This window comes from Microtus ochrogaster, chromosome 2 (assembly GCF_000317375.1).
Source record: "Microtus ochrogaster isolate Prairie Vole_2 chromosome 2, MicOch1.0, whole genome shotgun sequence".
Taxonomy (NCBI): domain Eukaryota; kingdom Metazoa; phylum Chordata; class Mammalia; order Rodentia; family Cricetidae; genus Microtus; species Microtus ochrogaster.
This window is the reverse complement of record NC_022010.1, coordinates 93,628,510-93,647,545: the sequence shown is the minus strand read 5'-3', so window position 1 is coordinate 93,647,545 and position 19,036 is coordinate 93,628,510.

Here is a 19,036-nt window from a genome sequence, read left to right as displayed (position 1 = left end):
AAGAGGCTCCTTATGGAGTTGGTTAGCCATTTGGGCAAGAAATTGCTCTTACCTGGACTGCTGAATAAATTAAATATGAAGAACCCACAGAATTATGACTGATGAACTTGCCAAAAGGTGAGATGATCCTTTGGAGTTCCTAATTCATGAAAGAGTCTGCGAGACATTCTGCAGGACACAGAAAAAAGTGACTGAACTGTCTTTGATTTTTTTCTGCTTCAAAGAAGTGTCTGCTGGATACTATGGACCTGTATGCTTTAGATGGATGCCCCAACTGTACAGAAGAACTTTGGGTGACTGTACAGTCAGCTAGATGTCTCTGTCAATTCTAGAGTTTTGGAAGTTGCTTACAATGCACTTCCTGTTTATGTAGGTAATTTATTATATCCTTCTGGAGTCTTTGATGGAGTTGAAAATAGATAGTTATTATTATAATTTTTCTCAGTTATGATAAAAGATAAAATAGATATTAATATTGTAACTGTAGTTTTTGCTTGATACCTCTTTTGTTATATGTAATTTTACTATGTTAAAGTTAAAGCCTTCTTTTTTGTTTAAGTAGAAAAGAGGAAATGGTGTAGGAGGTTCTTCTGTTCATGTGTTGCTTTCATAAGTTAATGAATAAAGAAGCTGATTTAGGTCTGATAGGGCAGAACTTAGGTAGACAAAGAAAATGTAACTGAATGCTGTGAGGAAGAAAGCAGAGTGAGAGAGAGCCACCATTGGAACCACTGAAAATAGATGATAGGAATTTTACCTGGTAAGCCACTGCCATGTGGTGATACACAGATTAATGGAGATGGATTAAACTAAAATGTAAGAGTTAGCCAATAAGAAGTTAAAGCTATTGGCCAAGCAGTGTTTTAATTTATACAGTTTCTATGTGGTTATTTCAGGTGTAAGCTAGCTGGGCAGCAAGGCTAAACAAGGGGACCTCTGCTTGTAACATGGGATCAGAGACTCACAGAGACTGACCTGACAACCAGGGTGCAGGCATGGGACTGAACTAGGGCCTCTGAATATTTATAACAGTTTTATAGCTTTGTTTTCTTGTAGGACTCCTAACAGTGTGAGTAGAGACTGTCTATGACTTTTTTTCTGGCCTTTAGGACCATATTCCTCATACTGAGTTGCCTTAGTCTTACTGCAACTTGATATGTAATGTTTGGTTGATATCCATGGGTGACTGCCCTTTTCTGGATAGAAACAAAGGGTGGGGGACAGAAAGGAAGTGGGGGGAAGTGACTGGAATGAGAGGAGGGAGAGAAAATTGTGGTCAGAATGTAAAATAAAATGAATGAATGAATGAAAAGTGAGTGAATAAATGAAAGAATTAAAGTTCCTGTGTTTCCTGGAAGGTGTTTTTCAAATTCATAAAACTTAAAAGTGAGTAATCTGAATATTGTCATGCTGGTGGAACTATCTAGTACAAACAATTCTGAAAAAGAATTCCATTTCTTCTTCTCCAAATGTTTATTGATAGTGTTAACTGACTTTACATGAAAATTATACATTGAGTGAGTACTGCCCTAAGTGCTAAATTTCTCTTACTCTATCATCAAACGATCCAACAATCAACATCTACAGAGTACTTCTGCAAAAACCAAAAGATAGAAACTAAAATGAGTTTCTAGTAAGCCAGGACATTATGAAATGAAGAAGTTAGAACTCCAAACCAGATCACTGGACACTTAGGTGTCATGATACTAGTCTGCACCTCAAATTAATTGTGCTTCCTATGCCTCTTTTCAATGGTTCTAAAGACACTGCTTAGCTAAATTTTATAAGAGCAAAAAAGCAGAATTAGTTATTTAAGGTTTTAAGGTTATGGAAATTACAATGGTACTCCCTTTCTCTCTTTCTCTCTCTCTCTCTCTCTCTCTCTCTCTCTCTCTCTCTCTCTCTCTGGGTTTTTTTTTTGTGTGTGTGTGTGTGTGTGTGTATGTGTGTATGTACTGGTATAAAAGGTGAGGAGGCCTTCCTCTAATATCATTTTTTTTCAGTGACAATTGTCTGTAGGAATCCTGACTGATTTAATCATATATTGATCTTTCCACTTCATTTACATATGTAAAATGTATTTTAATGTAACTATTTACCCAATAGAAATTCTGCTGTAATTTGTTTTCTAAAATTCTCAACAGCAAGCATTTTGTCTTACAGTGAGGAAATAGAAATGAAATGATAAACTCTGCCATGACTTTGTAAACAAACAATATGCTTGAGGAGGAATGTTTAGACATGTGAGCTCTCAAGTGGCATGCATTTGGATTCCATTGTATTATTTCCTGCTGGCATTACTGTATTCAGCCTGCATTTTCACATCACTCTATCTTTTCTAAATAAGGATCAGCTGTTGGAGATTTAAGAAATCTGAAAGGTTATGTTCTTAATTTGTTTCAAGAAGTATCATATACAAATATATGCACTAAGTAAATATTATTGGATTAAAATGTTGCTTTTAAAATTTATTTGAAATTGCCAGAAATGAAATTCAGATGTACAAGGGGCATTAAAAATGAACTATGGGAAATAGGGAGTTGCTACTCACTGGGTATAAAGTTTCAAAGATACCAAATGAAAAACACTAGAAATAAACTGTCATTATTAATATAACAAACATAAATATATTAAAGTCATGTCTCATGTTATTACACTTTAACCACAATACAAAATGATAAATTGTTTTATGCTTAAATGTTGTAAGCTTTGGAACTAGGCTGCAGAAAAGTGAAGTGGCCTTGTCAGTGTTAATTTTTAATGCATCACAAAGGTCACAACACATAGCCCGTAACCAGTCTCCCATCATACAAAGCCTGGAGTGTGGCAGGCAGTGATGCATTTTGACTCTGTTGTTATTTCCAAATCTACTAGGTTTCTTTTTTCATCTCTTTATTAACCACAGATGAACTCAAGATTCCAAAACATATGCAGAATCTGACTTCTGCCTACATGAAACTGATTAAAAGTCTGAGTAGCCACAGATGTGCACACAGTGATAAGAATACTAATGTAATGTGCCTAGCCCAAGATATCACTTTACAGCATCATACAGCAGGACAAAAAATAAATCAACAGGAAATAAAAGACATTGACACTAGTTTCCAATGTTTGACACAGACATCCAAACACTCAAATGAAAATATAGAACTGTTTTGTCTTTGAAAGAGCCAAAATCTTTGGAGAAATATTTTTTCAAGTTCTAATTAACTTTTGCATTAGAAATTATTAAACAATTTTTTTCACTTATTATGTTAATTTTCTCACATAAAATGATCTAAAATCTTATATACATACTTCGCCGTACTAAAAAAATATTTAGAAGAAATGAACATCTTAGGTTCCCGATTTCAAAATATGTTCTTTCGTTCAAGGGAAAAATATCATTGAGAACTGCCATTCCACATAATCATGATTACTAATCATCAGGAGAAAATTAGTCATTACCCAAGAGATGTGGCCTTCGAAAACAAAATTATTTGAGAGTAGAGTCATTTTAAGGAGATTTTAATTTTTGCTATGTACCAAAATCTTCAACATAGAATACTTCATAAACATCTTGATGAAGGCTTTAAATAACAAATGAGCTATATTTTCTTTCATTCTTGTGAAGATGTAAATAAAAAAGAAAATATTATTGGCAAAATTTTGTCACTATTTTACAACAAAGTTTAAGCTAGTTTTTATCTAGCTTAAGTTGATTTAGCATTCCTTCCTTTCAATATAAGAGTCTGCTTACATGGTACTAGTATGTCTGAAACTGTTTCTTTTGGAGTCTCAAAGGATTTAAAATTCGCCATAAGCCTGTAAAATCTTGATCAGTTAAGTCCTAAGACTCTTCCAACTACATCATTCCCTTACTGCCACATGTTCTTACAACTCTAACAGCTAGATGCTTCTCAATGGAGAGAAATCAACAATGATGCTAAAGATATGTTATTAGCTAAGTCAAATAACACACTAAGAGAGCTCCTATGAACTGTGTCTGTGGTTCACTTCCTTTCATTTGCTTTCTCACCCAAAATAAATGCACAGCATTATAAGAGTGAAATAAAAACACATTATTGACCTGATGATTCTTCTTTAATGAGTTTTATTTAATTTTTTGAAAATTTCATGAATTTAATGAAAATATATTTTCATTATATTTTTTTCTCTCTCCCAACTCCTACAAGATAGTTCCCTACCTCTCTAGCCACCAAAATTTATATATTTGTTTTGTTTTATTTTTTCACTTAAAATAAACAGAAACCAAACAAAACACATTAAGTCTGATTAACGTTGGCTAACTGTTTTTGACCATTGGATTCCACTGAACTCTGTTTGGTATATTTAAAGTCTCACAACTGAAAAGTGATTTTCTCTGTCTCCGTACAATTATCAAATTTTGAATAGTTTCTTGGTTAGAGGTGGTACATTGTGTCTACTTCTCCATGCTGAGATTTTGTCTACCTTGAGTGCGCACATCTTATGTGTGCTATTGGTCTCTGTGAGTTAATATGTATATCTTTTCTGTTGTGTCTCAAAAATGTTGTTTAGTTGAAGTCATCCAACAATGCTGGCTGTTAGAAGTTTTCTGCTGCCTCTTCCTCATAGTACTCTGAGTCTTGAAGACCGGGAGTGGTACGCTGAAAACATCTCATTTATGGCTGAGAGCCCTAAAATCTCTCAGTCTTTGCACATTGTCCAATTGTGGGTATCTTTGCTGATTCCTGTCTATTAGAAGAGACTTCTCTGAGGAAAATTGAGGGATACAATAATCTATAGATATAGCAAAATGTCATGAGTCTTTTTCTTTTTTATTTTAAAGCAATCTTTTCTCATTTTTACCTATTCCAGTTCCCAGTCCTTCCCCCATCTTCTCTCCACACCTTTTACCCCACCCCCTACCCCATCCACTCTTTAGAGAGGGTAAGGCTTCCCATAGGGTGTTAACAAAGCCTGGAATATAACTTTCAAGAAGGGACAAGGCCATCCCCCCTAAATCTAAGCTGAACAAGGACCAGGACTTATCTCTAGTGCCTGAACTGGCTTTTTGAGGAGTCATTTTTTGTTATGTTCATTTAACAGCATAATAGACAGAGATTTTTTGTAGGCCCCAGACATATGTAGTCTTATGTTCTTGGCCTCATTAACAGTGTCAGGCATAGGATCCATTGCACAAAGCAGACCTTAAATTCATTATTAAATAAATCCCATAATATCTGTACTGCTCTTATACCACTGGGCATATGTCTCATAAACAAATCATTATTGTTATTGTCAGGCTTTGTGGTTTGGTGAGGTTGATGATGGCTTCTCCTCATGTAGAATACATTAGATCCTACAGTACTATAAAGCTATGCAATGGACGTGAGTCTCCAAGGTGAGTACCATCTAGATACCAACATGTTCTATGCCATCAAGAATGTGGTTTATTTAACAGTAGGAACTTACCATCACATTGTGGAAATTAATCAATAGCATTGGAAATAGCCTATAATGTTTAGGGACTCTCTTTGGCAACAACTAAAAATATGTAAGCCATTTCTACTATAGGAAATTTTATTTGGTAATATATGATTTTGAGTTGGGATATTTCCTCTCCTGTTATACTGTAACTTCACTTTAACTCCTTTTATATATGAGTGCATTTTGGAAGCATCTGCAATAGTAGGCTTCCATAAGGCTTTTCAATGGTCTGTAGCATCAGTTGCCCTTTTCCGTATCCTCTCCTTTCCATTGCCCTTCCAACTCCCACTCCACTTCCTCCTCCTCTTCAATTTCTCATCCATTTCTTTATAATACTCTTTCTATTTATTCTTTCTTAGAAAATACCCTTCTCTGCCCTCATTCCTTCCTAGTTACCTAACTGCAGAGTATTCCAAACAAGTATCCCACATTTTCTCTTCTATATTGAAATTAAGAACACCATAGAAGAACACTTAATTGTCTGTCTCAAAAATCATTTAGCAGTTGAAATGTTGCATAGTATAATTTCACAAAAAGATTTTGAGAGAACTAGTTAAATGTTCTAAGATATGAGAAAATATGATTCATAAAGACATGCAAGAAGCTAGTAAATATTAATTTTTTGTAGAAAACAATGACTATAGTAAAAGTGAAAATGGATTAAAGGTAAGAAAATGTGATCATTTGCAAGGGAGTTATTTTATTAAGTGAAACACACAACCATGTACATACAGCATTTCAGGCTTACAACATCCTTGATTAGAAGTAAAAGTACCTAAACAGTTTGCAATGGAATAGATTTAGTAGTTTATCTTCATGCTTCCTTCACACTCATGTTTCTTGCAGGATTAGTATACTTGAGTACCGACTTATATTAGTGAATGTAATCAAATGAATGAAATATAACCATGATTGTGTATGTATCTAATGAATCACTCCTTCAGTATCAACTAGAGAAGATGCTGAACTTTCATTCAGTTCTTTTGTGAAAATTGTATTTTCAGTGAATGAGCTTATTTCTTTGTATATATCCCAAAATGTGTGGTCCTATCAATGTGATGGGTTTCCATAGAATGGAATACAATATACATACATAAAATTCCCCCCAAACAAAAAGTTTAAATCAAAAAGAATTTCCTTTACAAATTAGATTGTAATAATATTTATAAGCACACAATCAATAAAAAAGAGAATTTCAAAAGGAGAATGTACCTTTTATAAAAGATGTGAAATATACAAAGACAAAAATATTTGGGTGAAAGTAATTTAACCAGAAGTATTTGCTCAAATTACAGAGGTCATTAGCTGGACCCTAGAGAGCTGCATTCTTAGTGCAGTGCATTCAATGCAAGAAATGTGAGGAATCTTGTTTATTTATACCTACTGATAATGCATAAATGAATGGAATTAATAGGCTAAAATTATAAGAGAAATTCAGTTCATAATATTTAAATCAAAATTTTAAAAGAAATATTTTTGTTATAGCTATAAACAGATAGAGTAAGGTAAATTCTGAAAAATTGATGCCCTGGACAAAAGAAATAAAAGTTTAAAGACAAATTCATAAGTACTGCCATATGTTTTGGTACTTCATGGCATTTTTCTTTGTAAAGGTGACAGGCCGCAAACTTCTCCACCTAAATAATATTGCAGTACAGGAACTAATAGGCTTCAAAACTGGCAAAAAAGAGTGAGATTGCACACATGCACTTAAGGCCAGCTCCTCAAAACACTTTTGACTGTTTAGAATTAATTTGATAAGAATTCCTTACTCTGTAAGAAGAAATGAGGACTATCCCCAAGAAATAACACCATATATAGTAAGACAATCAACAAGGCAATTCTTCAAATCATTTTTTAGAAGTACTTCACATGCATTTAAAGGAAAAACACACAGATACATATTTCTTTCATGATGTTTGAAAGTTTTTCTCTCATAAGACTGAAGCAAAATTCCAACAGCATAATAGCCATATTTTTCTTTCAACTTCCTGTCTAAGGCTATATAAGATGACATATATGTATGAGAAAGAGTCCCTGTACAACACACACAGTACTACATATGATGAGTACATACAGAGAAAAATTTAAAACTAACCATACATAAATGGTACATGTATCATATATGGAATATTTCAAATAATTTGTTCTCTTGTTAGGCTGAATAAAGAAACATGCTCCCTTTCTCATAAGAAAAATGTCTCTCATTTACATAGATGGTCTTTCTCCCCAGCCTAGGCCTAGCACCACTTTTATATTAAGGAAAGTGTGGCAATATCTCATTGCAAGGTGACAAACAACTACCATCTTTTGCCTTTGTGCCATCTTTGGTAAGGGATAAATAGGATCCTGGGGATTAAAGCTTGTTTCCTTTACTGAACTCTTTGATGGGAAACTTCTTGAGTATACAGTCTAAAGCACAATCTTAATGCCTCCAAAGTAAGTGCCCAGTAGGACCCAAACCCAGGGGCTCATGGTCACACCAGATCAACTCAATAATGTTTGCTGCTTGGCTCTTATTCTCTCCCCATTTCTTCCTAGTCACTGGCCAAAATAAACGATCTGTGTTTAATTCTTATTCCAGACTCTCTTTGGGGGCAAAAGGATGAAGAAAATCCAAAGTAAAGAGAAGTCAGAGTTACAACACTATAGGCAGCTGACTTGTAATATTGAAAGAAATACCAACATGATAACAGAAGTAATAGAAATTCACAAATTTCATATTTGCTGATTTACATAGCTTCCTTATTAATTTAAATGGACATTTACACTAATTAAAGCTTGCCTTGTAATTTCAAACAGTAGGAACATCTTTCTGCAGACTGTCCTGATTACTGTCTTCTAAGAGCTGGGTCTCAATGTATTCAGATGGAATGCCTCCAGAACTCTAAGGGGCTATGGAATTTCCTTACTGCTTTGCTTGGCAGAAATTCCTCATGCAATTGAAACCCACCTTCCTCCAGTTTGTGCTTTATCTTTTACATAAATCATACACACAGTTTCAAAACGACATGAACTATTAGGAGGAAAAAATGATCTTTTTTCCCCCACAAAATTTCCAACACCATCATTGCTCTCTGAGTTTTTTCCTTTTTTCTTATTCTTCAGGAACTAGATAATTTTAAGAACGCACAGTATGGACTGAATTAATATAGTCCCTATTCTGATTTTCCATCATGGCCGTGTTTTTCTGATGTTTTTGTTCAAGTGTTGTAATTTTAATTTTTTTCATTTTTGTCCCCATATATAAAGATAAGAGTAAGTCAAACACTAATGTGTGAGTGTGAAGTTCAAATACTACAAGCTCATAAACTGTGTGTGTTCAGTTCTCCCTAACCATTAATGCTAGCTGTCTCTCTCCTTGCCATCTCAAAGCTATGTAGTGTACAGCTATTACAGACAAACACAATGAACTTGACACTGACCCCTTACTCCTTAGTTTATTAATGTGCCAATTTTCTCGTTGTTGAGACCCTGCATCTTTGTTATTTTTTTATTTATTTTTTAATTTTATTTTACATTTCACCCACAGTTCTCCCCACTCCTACTGCCCCCCACCTACCCAACAACCTACTCTTCATGCATTCCTCCCAATAGGTACGGGCTCCCATGGAAGTCAACAGTCTGTTAAAATAAGGTGGGGCAGGACCAAGCCCCCCCCCCTCTCTCTCCCTCTCCCTCTCCCTCTCCCTCTCCCTCCTCTCTCCCCGTCTCCCTCTCCCTCCTCTCTCTCCCCTCTCTCTCTTCTCTCTTCTCTCTCTCCTCTCTCTCTCTCTCTCTCTCTCTCTCTCTCTCTCTCTCTCTCTCTCTCTTTTTGTTTTTTGGTTTGATTTTTTGAGGACAGTGTTTCTCCGTAGCTTTTTGGCTCCTGTCCTGGAACTAGCTCTTGTAGACCAGGCTGGCCTCGAACTCACAGAGATCCGCCTGTCTCTGCCTCTCGAGTGCTGGGATTAAAGGCGTGCACCACCACTGCCCGGCTCTCTCTCGATTTCTTAATCATGATCTTCCACAGCTACATAGAAACTAGAGCCTTCATCCAGCGGCTGGAGGTACCTGATGTAGAGATCCACAACCAAGTACCAGGCCAAGCTCCAGGAAGCCAATTAAAGAAAGGGAAGAGGGCATGCATAAACAAGGGAAGTCGAGAGCATCTTTGTCCATAGATACCTAGTTATATATGGCAATTTATGAATATACAAGATTGCAAATATCTAGTTACATATCTTTCTGGATTGAGTTCAAAAGAAGAAGAGTACTGCCTAGTTCCAAACAACAATAGAATTAGTGAAAAAATGCATGTTAATGTATTTATATACTCTTAAACGCCTACTATATGTTAGGCAGAGTTATAGTTACTGTATTTACAGAGAAAGAAGTGTAGGAGCCAGTGGGATCAAGGATACCACGGGAAGACTCTCAAGATCACCTTACCTCGGCTCAGAGATTTGCAGAGACTGTTAACAACCAGGGAGCCTGCATGAGACTGATTAAGGCACTCTCTATATGTTACATTTGTGTAGCTTGGTCCACTTATGGGTTCCTAACAGCAGGAATGGGCTGTTCCCCAACTCGTTTACTGACTTTTGGGAGCCTTCTCCACAAACTGGATCACCTTGCCAAGCCTTAACACCTGGGAGGGGTGCTTAGTCTTACTGCAACTGGATATGCTATGTTTTATTGATACTCACACTCACAAAAGCCATGCCCTTTTCTGGATGTAGACTGAAGATGGGGGAATTCGGGAATGGAGGGGTGAGGAATCAGGGAAAGGGACTGGAAGGGCAGGATGGGGGTGGAAGGCTGCAGCCAGGATGTAAAATAACTACATGAATAAAAAAAGCAGACAAGATTTGTTCTATAGTGAGATGAGATTGTTGTGGGAATTGTCAGTAAGCAAACAATATCTGTCAAAAAATATTTTGGAGACTAGACAATATTAAGTACTATAAAAATGAGGAATAAAAAAGACTAGATGGTGTGGAAGGTAGGATCTGAAATATAGTGCTGACAGCAACCTCTAGGGCCTTTAAGCTGAGTTTTGAAGAGGTGAGAGAAACTGCACCCTGCAGAGGGAACAAAGAAATGCAAAGTCCAGCACTTATGGCTGTGTCTTAGTTGAGGAAGCCAGTCAGAGCATAGTAGAGCGAGTCTGAGAAGTCACAAGAGTCATGGTCAAAGAGGTAACAGCAAACTGACTCAGTAAGGGTCTTGATGCCTTTGCAAAGGATGAGGCTTTTGCACAAAGTAAGATTACAATATGCTGGCATGTTTTTTGGAAGAGAAACAGGATTATCTGAATCATATTTTAGAATGGTCACTCAGTGGATCTGTTATGACTATGGAACACTTTACCGGGGCACAGTAGCAATTCAGGTGTCTGGCTAAGAGATTATTTCAACATTTCAAGGAATTGATAACAGCCACATGTACTAGAAAGACAGCAAGAAAGGCTATGCCAATTTTTTGTTAGAAGCTGTATTTGAAAGGTGTATATTATGGATAAAACTGGAGAATATGAGCCAAACTGTAAATAAAAGTATCTGGAAGTAAATCCTGGATTTATTTGTTTGTTTGAACAACTGGAAAAAACAGGGAGTTTAGTTGTTTTTTTTATTGTAGCATAGAGTAGAAGGAGTCAGAGTTGATATTTAAGCATATGAAGCTTAAGATGCCTATTGAATATACAGCACAGATGCTAAGTAGGCATGGAGAGGTGGAGCTATAATTCAGTGATTGACAGTATGTATTTGCAGAGGGCCTATGTTCAGTTCCCAATAGCTCCATTGAGAAACCCACAACTGCCTGTATTTTGAATTTCATAGAGACCTGATGCCTCTAGCCTCTAAAGTATGCTTGTGTGTACCTGTACTCATGAGCACACATGCACACACACACACACACACACACACACAAACCAGTTAAAATGAAATCAAATCAAAACAAACAAAAACAAAACAGATAAGAAAACATAGATTAGATACATAGGCAACAAAATATAGATAAATAAGAGACAACCAAAATATAGGTCAGGAGAAAGGAGGCAATGGTATTCTGGAGTTAGAATCTTAGGAGTTATCACAGCATGAGGGTGTTCTTAGATGGCACATCTTGGTTAGATTACCAAATGAGTGACTCTAGAGATACATGGGCAAGAAAAAGATTAGGTAGTCTTAGAAACCTGCAGAATCATATTAGGGAAAGCAGATCAGTCAACCAAGAAGGACAGTGAGTCTATCTGAAATCCTGAGAAAAAATGTACATATTCAAAAGTGGAAAGTGATGCCTGTAGTAGGGAGTGAGCAGCTTGTTGGTACCTGGCTGCTCAGTCCCTAAATAATCACAGAGAAACTTTATCAATTAAATCACTGCTTGGCCCATTAGCTCTAGATTCCTATTGGCTAACTCTTACATACTAATTTTACCCATTCCTATTAATTTGTGCATCGTCACGTTTCTGTGGCTTACAGGCTGAAGTTCCCAGCATCTGTCTCTGGTGGCTCCATGGCTTCTCTCTGACTCCACTCTTCTTTCCCCAGCCTAGTTTTCTCCCATCTAGCTAAGTTGTGACCTGCTATAGGTCCAAAGCAGTTTCTTTATTAATTAATGGTAATCATAGCACAAAGAGGGAAATCCTTTTCTGTTTAAAAAAGGAAGGTATGAACTTTAACATAGTAAAATTAAATATAACAAAAAAGGTATCAAGCAAGAATTACAGTTACAATCTTTACATTTAGTTTATCTTTTATCATAGCTAAAGAAAACTATATCTATACCTATAAATTCTTCAACTCCATCAAAGACTCCAGCGGATATAATATTACCTAAGTAAACATGAAGTGCATTGTAGGCAACTTCCAAAACTCTAGAATTGACAGTGACATCTCACTGCCTGGACATTCACCCATAGTTTTTCTGTACCGTTGGGGCATCCATCTTCAGCTTACTGGCCCATAGTATCCAGCCGACATTTCCATGAAGCAGGAAATTTCAAAGACAGTTCTGCCTATATTGGCAGTTTGTCAGTCATTTTGTGTCCTGAAAAATGTCAGGCAGACACTTTCATGAAGCAGGAACCCTGCAAGTTCAGCAGTCATTTCTCTGTAGCAGTCCAGGCAGGAGCAGTTTCTTGCCCAAATGGCTAACCAATTCCATAAGAAGGCTCTAAGATTCACATCTTACTCTTAAAGCAGCTTGTGCTGCCAGGATCAGATGTGTCTCATTGTCATGAAAATTCCTAAGTTCTTAAAACATTTTAAATGCGATATTCTGAAGGTCTCTGAAAGATTTGAATAATACCTATTTAACTGAAATATATCTCTATACATCTAGAAAATCTAACTAACATGACTACAAGCTTCACTATTATAGATGAGTGTCTATTAACTTATAATTCTTAATTATACATTACATTTTTAAATGAGCTACAAAAACACAATACCTTAATCAATAACTACCTTATACATATGACAAAATTGGCCTTAAATTTGTATCAATAAACCAAGATCCATACCAATGCAAGTAATTCATATCTATATCATATTCCCCTTAAATATAAACAAACATTTATAGACAATATTTGGGAATATGGACCTAGTTTTCTCCATACTGCTTTCTGCTGATTGTTGGGCATAATAAATTTTGGGGGTATTCACAGTGACTTTGGGGGGATCTTGTTCCATCAAACCACACCAGTCTGGAAGAAATTCATAGGTTCTCATCCTTTGTGGAAACAAGAGAAGAACCTCTTTTCCAAAGCAACATATTCTTAGACCCAAATTTGGAAGTCATGATACCTTTATAATATACATGCTGGTTGAGCTTAGAAGCCCATACAATGAAATGTCTCTCTGTTCTTGGCTCCTTCACAGTCAATAAATTCAAAGAAAATACAATAATATGCATAATCTAGCCTCTTTTAAATTTTTCATCTTTACATGGCTAATTCTTTGTTTACTCCTTTTAATCTATGCCTGTCTTTTTAAAGATATACCTTTTTTAACCATCAACTTATTTTTATGACTTTCTATACTCTTTTCCTTCTCTCTCCCAAGCCTACATACATTTATCCAACACTATGACTCGTCTGAATTTGTCTTTATTGCATATCTGTAATTCTTTACTGTCTAGGAGAACTTTTTAAAATAGTAAGTGCTTCTTTTTATTATTATTTTCTTTATATACAAAAACAAAGGCCCAAAACATTGTTTGTTGAAGTAGCTATCAGTAGGATGTCAGCTAACTTCACATTTGCTTTGGTCAGCACAGCCTGGTAATTGCAGTTGGTCCCCTCGCTAACAGCACAGAAACACACTGACAGGACAAAGAGCTTTCAGGAAAAAATAATTTAAAACCAAAACATTTTACCAATAAATAAGAAATTTTGAAAGGTAGCATCCCTACCTGACACTCTTGGGCATAACACCTACATCAATTTTGAAAATAATTTTCTCACAATAGTCATAACAGATGATCGTATAGCAAGCCATGTAATGAAATTATTTTAATGTGTTTTTTAAAAATGAAAATCTTAAGAACCAAACATGAACTTCAAAAGTTAAAAAAAAACTTCTATAACTGTAAATATCCTTAAACAATGGTCTAGTGTTTTCTTACAGAATATAATTTAAACTCTGTTGGCATTTCAATATACTACTAAGGAAATAGTTAAAAGCATATTTAGTATGCTGAATTTCAAACAAAGTTCATAATTCTGATTTATGGCTATGAAATAACAATCAGCTTCAACTGAAAACTGCAGCCAGTGATAAAACATACTTGGAAAACAAATGATCAGTCTCATGATCTTTAATACTGGTTAAGAAATTCTGATGTTTGTTGCCAATAAAAGGTACTTTAATCCAATGTACAAAAAAATAAAAGTAAAAAATGCAGCTGTCCTTTCCCTTGAAATACATTGGACCAACACTGCAATTTACACATTTGAAAGATTTGAAATTATTTAAGCACCTTCTTTATGAGAAACTGAGAGCTACAGAGAACCCCAAAGCTTGATCATCTATTGGTATAGAAGGTCCTTCTGTCTATGTGTTGCTTTCATTGGTTAATAAAGAAACTGTTTTGGGCCTGTTGATAGGGCAGAACTTAGGTAGGTGGGGAGAATTAAATGGAACGTTGGAAGGAAGAAAGGAGAGTCAGGGAGATGCCATGGACCTGCTGCTGGAGACAGATGTGCCAAGGCTTTGCTGTTAGACCATGACCTCATGGTGATATGCAGATTAATAGAAATAGGTTCAGCTAATATGTAAGAGTTAGCCAATAAGATGTTAGAGCTAATGGGCCAAGCAGTGATTTCATTAAAATAGTTTTTTGTGATTATTTTGGTCCTAAGCTAGCTGGGTGGCCAGGATGAACAAGCAGCCTCCATGCAACAATCCATAAACTACTAAAACATCTCAAGAAGCATTTCTTTTTCTTGTCCTAATTTTGATCTTAAATACAAAACCAATTTTGAAATTAGTCAGGATTTTGAAGACCTAGAAGATTTTAGCGTTTTTGTATCTGTGAAAACCTTATCTCGGAGACTTCTTAAAACTTAAGCTGCACCATTACTATGGTATAAACAGTATGTCCTGCTTGCCCACCCAGTCCTGCATGGTGGAGCTACTTGCACCTCTGAGAGCCATGCACACAGCCTCATTCTCTGGCACACCGCCAGTCTATGTTGCCATTAAGCAAGCTGCAGCAAACCTTACTCAAATGCTCTGTAGCTGGACCTCCTGCCTGAAGGAGTCAGAGTTCACTCTGGCAGCATGGCCCAGAAATCCAGCATTTAAAACAGCTCTGCTTTTCTGCTATCGCTGAGTCAGGAAAACCTCTTTTAAAAGAGCCACAGCTGCAACCAGCAAGCAAAACCCGTTTGGGAAAATAAATGCAGTTAACTTTGTTTTTTAGTGTCTAAAGTATCTTTCCAAGCAAACTCAGGTTTTAAGTGAATTTTAGTTGACCACATGGGCACCAATTTGTAGCAGGGAGTGAGCTGTTTGTTGGTTCCCAGCTGCTCAGCCCCTAAATAATCACACAGAAACTGTATTAATTAAATCACTGCTTGGCCCATTTGCTCTGGCTTCTTATTGGCTAACTCTTATATATTAATTTAACTCATTTCTATTAATTTGTGTTTTGCCACATGGCTCTCGCTTACTGGCTAAAGTTCCCAGCATCTGGGGCTCCATGGCTTCTCCCTGACTCTGCCCTTGTTTCTCCCAGCATTCAGTTTAGTTTTCCCCATATAGCCAAGTTGTGACCTGCTATAGGTCCAAAGCAGTTTCTTTATTCATTAATGGTAATCACAGCATACAGAGGGAAATCCCATATCAGATGTCTGTATGAAATGTATCTGGTAGGACAGATCATACAGGGTGCAGTAGGGACCTTGAGACTTCCTGGCATATGACAACAGCTAGTACTAAAAAAGTTCCAGTGATATTATGGGCTGATCAAATTAATTGATTTTAGGAGAGAAAAGGTTAATACAATAAACTGTAGCAGGAATAGACATCTATGTTTGACATTTTAGGGATACAGATCATGTCTAAAGTGGGACATGATCCATGATGGGAGATTGCTAAGACTTAAAATAGAGAGAAATGATGGATTTTGAGATCTTTCAAATAATTAGTAGAGCTACTGGGAAGAAGATAAAATGCATTAATGTCACAAGTCAGAAGTCCCTTAGGATAATGCCATTAATTATATAATGGAACTTTCTACCTTTGTCATCTCTATTTCAATTTCACGGAACACTTAGAATATGGAGGTAAGAATTCACAGTCAATAAATCAACTTTGTCTAAAATACAACTTCTTTTATCAAATTGATAGAGCCAGTGGTTCTCTGGGTAATAAACAATGAGGTTCCCTTTAGCAATACCATCCATGAGGACTTCAATTATCTTCTTCATGAACCTGGATCACCTAAGGGATGGACATTCACATTAGAGATATTTCATAACTGAAAATGTGGGATTAAAGATAGACACTCAGAAACTACTGCTAACTACAAATCAACTCCCTCCCTCAATCATCACAAATCCATCCTCAGCCCTGAAGGCAGTTGAGAGCAAATGTACCTGGCCTTTCTATCAGAATCTACTGACACCCCTTCCCTAGAATCCCTACCATCTGAGTTCATATATAAATTAAACATAGTCTGAATGACTCTGCTCCTTAATTTTAGATGTCCTATCCACTGTGTATGTGGGATATTTTCCATTTCCTAATGCCTCTATGCATCATTTCTGTTGTGTTTGATGACAGTAGCCTGAATGGACTAGGACATCCCATATGATGGCAAGAATATAGAGACAGCAAGGCACAGCATGAATCTGGCTCTGTGAAGGTTTCATCTTTGATAACTATGTGCAAGGAGGCTGGAGAACAAGAATGCCTGTGCCCAGATCCAGATGGCTCTTAGTAACTGGAAATCTTCTCTGATCAGAAACAGCATATTGTATTTCATATACTTTATTCAAAAGTAAACTTACATTCCAGTATTATATAGCAACGAGTTGTCAAATAGATGAGTCTATACACTGGCAGGATATTAGGATATAATTTTTCATTGTTTGTTTTTTCTAACCTTAGGGAATCAATCCTGGTGGAGTTTCATCAATGGATAGGATTTGCTTAAATTTTCAGGAACATAATATTTGATTGTTTAATCCACTGAACAACACACACACACACACACACACACACACACACACCACCACCACCACCACCACCACCACATACTCACATATATTCTCACTTTATGTGCAAAAGAAAACTTAAGCTAAAATTCTGTGCAAGATTCCAACAAACTAAAAGTCCTAACTGTACCCAAACTTTCAACCCAGATGTCTGATCTCCAGAGTTCAGGAATTTAGCAGCCAAGTGAGGCCAACCTTGTGAATGCACCATATAAAACTCTCCCATATTGACAAACTCATAGCATGATGTTCAAACAGACAATTGCAACTATGTGCTCATATGTTTTAAAGTACTTCGATGTCAAGTGGCTAACCTAGTCAGTGTTAGAAAAGGTGAAGATATTACTTATACTTCCACACCAACTTAATCAAATGCAACATAGAAAATTTACTGAAAAAACACAATATTTTAATTAGCATTACTACAGTTAAGTCACAAAATTTCTCAGCATCGCATGAAGTAATTTATAGATATATCTTCTCTCGCTTCATAAGTCACAATTGACTTTCAAGATTGAATGACATACTTAAACAATCATCCTGCCAAAGTCTTGAAAAGAATATTGTGATACATGCACAGTATTCTCTAGTATTTATTTCAATAGGCATGTGGGAATCTACCAAATATTTTCTGGAAGAAAGAAGCTTTTGATATGCAACCCTTTCCCTCAACATATTAGATTCTTGATTTAGTGCCTAGAGTAGTAAACCATAGAGGAAAATATAAAGCAGAGAGAAAGTAAGTCCATTGTTATGTAGAGGTAAGCATGTAAAAGTAGCACTGGTTTTACAAGACATAAGAAAATGATTGTAAAACTCATTCTGCTATTCTCATTTCTCAGTTTCAAAAATGTGCAACTCAGCGACATTTTTTTTAATTTTCTCAAACATAGAATGTTATGGCGTTTTAGTATCAAACAGAAGAAATTACATCACCTAATCCTTCCTCTCAGATTCTTATTTCCTTACCTACTAATTCAAACAAAGTTCCCAACTTTCAAAACTGAATTATTTTCAAGTGCAGCTGTTAAAGATTAAGTGTAAACTCCTGTAAAGCCAGCTTATATTGGCTACATGTTGGCAACCCGAGTTGAAAGAAATAATATAACACATTTGGGAATTTACAGTGAAAAACATAAACTGGATTCTAGTGTTGCATGCAAGCATCATAAATATTAACGTGTAACCTCTAGTTTGCTGAGGCTGTAGCTGTTTAATAATGCTATCTGCAAGTTGTTTGTTTTCTAACTGGAAAAGGCAAGCCTTAATTTTTCAGTTCATTGAAATAGATGTTGACTGGAAATATAGTACCAGTAACACATTGTGAGAGCATATGTTTAATTGACTTATGGATTAGATAACATCTTATGACTCCATATAAACTAAAGAAAATCAATTAATTGCTTCCACTAAATAATGAATAATGGAGCCCTGAAAATTGATTATTGTTTTTACAGTTGATAATTATAGACATATTTACCAAAATAAGATTTACATGATATTTCAGTCAATTTTCTCCAACATATGAATTCATAAGCTTTTTGAGACCTCAAGAGGGAATTGAGTGTGCAAAAATATGGAACTTTAGCATCTAAGAACCAAATCTGATGGCTCTTGAGATGGGAGAAGCTTAAGGAAAGTAAATAATGTGTCTACTGTTCATCACTTATATTTTGATATCAATATATTTCACAAGCAACTATTTGAAAGAAGAATCTCACCAGGCTGACTTGGTAAGTGATAAAACTTGCAGATGAGGTTTTTCTGGTCTTGAGAATGCCCTCTACGTGGGTGGCACACATAATGGTTGGTGGGCATGGTCAATGAGGACTACTGAGAACTCAAGAACAATGGCAATGGGTTTTTGATCCTACT